This window comes from Saccopteryx leptura, chromosome 8, assembly GCF_036850995.1.
Source record: "Saccopteryx leptura isolate mSacLep1 chromosome 8, mSacLep1_pri_phased_curated, whole genome shotgun sequence".
Lineage (NCBI taxonomy): Eukaryota > Metazoa > Chordata > Mammalia > Chiroptera > Emballonuridae > Saccopteryx > Saccopteryx leptura.
The window spans coordinates 69,590,153-69,593,366 of NC_089510.1; the positions used below are offsets into that span (position 1 = coordinate 69,590,153).

Genomic DNA, 3,214 nt, shown 5'->3' on the forward strand with positions numbered 1-3,214 from the left:
TTTTCATTCCCCACCCCCAAGTCCACTAGCAGCCGTTCCTCATTCACCTGCCCCTTTCCCCACCAGGTCCTAGGAAAACACAGTTCTTCTTTCTTGATCTATAGATTAGCATATTCTGGACATTTCATATCAGTGGAATTACATACTATCTGGTCTTTTGTGACTGGCTTTTCTTTTTTTCCATGTTTTCAAGGTTCATTCACGTTGCAGTGTATATCAGTGCTTCATTCCTTTTTACTAGCTGCATAATATTTCATTGTACTAATAGGCAACATTTTATTTATCCATTCATCAGTTAATAGAAATTTGTTTTGTTTCCATTTTTCAGCTTTTATGAATAATGCTGCTATAAATATGTGAGCACAAATTTTTGTGTGAATATATATTTTTATTTCTCTTGGATTTATGTCTAGGAATGGAATTGCTGGTCATACAGCAACTCTGGGTTCAACCCTTTGAGGAACTGCCAAACTGTTTTCTAAAAAATCTGCACCATTTTCCATCCTATTGGGGGTGGTAGTTCTTGCTTCTGAGGGAGTTGGCAGTGATTCTATGGAAGCCCAAGGAGGGCTAAAAGCAGGGATCGTGGGCGGAGCTGGGACTGCACATGCAACACAATTATCAGTATATAAAATCATCTTATCTAGATGGTTACTAGAGCAGGGTCTGGCACGGTCAGTTGAGGATGAGGAGACGGAGCACTAGTGTGCTCTGCCACATTAGATCTCGCTCCTGGGTGTTTCCGAGGACAATGCCTGTGATGATGGTAGTGGTCAAAAAGAGCAGGTAGAGGTGAAAGAGGAAGGTGTCCATCATGTGGCTGTACCCACAGGTCAGTTTTGGGGCCCTTGTCAATCCTGAGCCCCCACTTAGCTCTGCTCCTGTGTTCCAGCTCCTTCCCTATCAACTCCCTGGGCTCTCTCAGGCCTGTGGAGAGGACAGAAACTCAGCCAGGAACTGGGAAGGAGACAGGATAAGGACAGTGGGGGGTTGTGGAAGTTGAGACAGTGTGGGCAGTGCTGAATTTCCTTACCAGGCAGGTGAGTGGCGGTGAGGCCTAGGCATGTCTTCCAGCATGTCATTGGGCGGTTGCAGAAGAAGAGCAGAGAATGAAGCCACTGGGGCATGGGGGGGGGGGATGGGTGGTGACCAGGTGCAGCAGGTAGGTGATGAAGACAGTCTCCGGCAGGCTGAGCACCATCAGGGACAGACACAGGGCAAAGTAGACACCTGGGGGTAAAGAGCATGCCAGGGTGAGGTGGGTCCAGAAGAACAACCAGCCCCCCTTCCTTCTTTTTTCTATCTTACACAGAGAGCCCTTCTTAAGATGATTTCTCTCTCCTTTTTACCTTATCTGCTCAGCAGGTCTAGCCAGGTCACCTGGTTTCCGTCTCCTTTTTTTCTTCTTCTTCTCATTTTCCAATAGTTGGAGCGGGGTGCATACTGATGAGGGGGGTGCCACTGGCAGGGAGTAGTTTATACATCATGAGCAGGAAGACGCTGTAGCCCAGCAGAAGTGTCATCTTGAAAGGAGCACGGTTCTTACTCTCTGCAGGCAGGTAGAAGCCGAGGGCATCGATGGCAACCAGAAAGCCACTGGGCACCAGCAGGTTAATGACAAAAAAGCTGGACCTGCGCCTAATGGCCACCTGCTAGAGAGGAGAGAGCAGAGAGCCAGCTGAAGCTAGGAGACCTAAGGATGGCTCCAGCCCCTTCCTTTCCTTTTTTTTTTTTTTTTTTTTTTTGACAGAGACAGAGTCAGAGAGAGGGACAGACAGACAGGAGGAGAGAGAGAGAGATGAGAAGCATCAGTTTTTCGTTGTGACACCTTAGTTGTTCATTGATTGCTTTCTCATATGTGCCTTGACTGGGAGGCTACAGCAGACCGAGTAACCCCTTGCTCGAGCCAGCAACCTTGGGCCCAAGCTGGTGAGCTTTGCTCAAATCAGATGAACCCCCTGCTCAAGCTGGCGACCCGGGGTCTCGAACCTGGGTACTCCGCGTCCCAGTCCGACTCTCTATCCACTGCGCCACCGCCTGGTCAGGCCAGCCCTTTCTTTTCTTGGTGCCCTTATCCCAACAAAGGCTATTTTGGGGGCTGTATGATGAGGAGCAACTTTCATGTGACTAACAAGACTCGCCCATACCTACCAAAGAAAACCAAGGCCAGAGCTGACAGGTTCAGAAAAGAGGGCTGCTTTGGGGGACTCAGCAAAGAGGAGGGTTGAGGTTATGGCGCCCTGGGGCTTTCTAGTCTTGGGGCAAGAAGCCAGAGGCTGTGGGCCTTAGGAGGGTTCCATAATGGAGATCCAGGGGATGGACGTCCATGCCCAGAATCTCTTGGCTTACACAGAACTTGACTTTGTTAAAAAGATTGGAGCCCACAGACATCTTCGGGGTGGCCTTGTTGATGCCCAGGAACTCCCACTCCCCTTGTGTGCAGACAATGTCACGTGACATATCTGCTATCTCCCACACTTCCTCTTCCATGCCCAGAAACATGCTTCCCACTGCAGGGGAGACAGACATTCATTCATCGCACTTTCAGCCCTGACCTGTGTAGGGCTCAAAGAGATGAATTACAAAACAGTTTCATTTCCCTTTTCCAGATGGCTCGATAACATCACTCCTGCCTGCTTTTGATTCTGGATTTTTTTCAGGAAGTCTTGCCTCCTTCCCTAAATGACAGGAGTGCCAAGGCTGGGGTCTGAGGGCCTCTCTGCAGAGAAAGAAAATATGGACATGGGGTGAGGCAAGTGAGCCCCTCCTTGAAGGCCAAGCTCTTCCTGCCAGGGCTGGGAGGATGAGCTGGGTTGGTAGGCAAATGGTGGAAGTTGATGTGGTGAGCTGATCTTTCAGGGCTCAGGACTCAGACTTTTCTTCCTGTACTTTTGCTCCCATACAATGACTATCCAAATTGGTATGCAAACAGCCTCTCTGGGGAGTCTTATTTCTTCCATAGCTGCAACCTTCAGATGCACTTAAAGTTGCTCTTGTCTTACCATACTTTTTTCTCTAACTCTATTATAATTCTTCCTCATATTCACTGACCAAAATTTCCCTAAAATTTTCTCAATTTTCCCCTTCCCACTTTTATGTTTTCCCATTTCCTAAAAGGAAAAGTTTGGAGAGGTGTAAACATAAGTGTGATGTAAAATATGTGGAGACTTAAGGAAGTTATATTCAATGTGAATTTATTGACTACCTGCTGTGT

The 3,214-nt window shown here is 47.9% G+C and overlaps 1 pseudogene; it reads right to left on the reverse strand.

Moving 5' to 3' along the window:
* Positions 1-675: 675 nt before the first annotated feature.
* On the reverse strand, positions 676-2,502 carry LOC136379541 (5-hydroxytryptamine receptor 3C-like; annotated as a pseudogene).
* Positions 2,503-3,214: the final 712 nt, after the last annotated feature.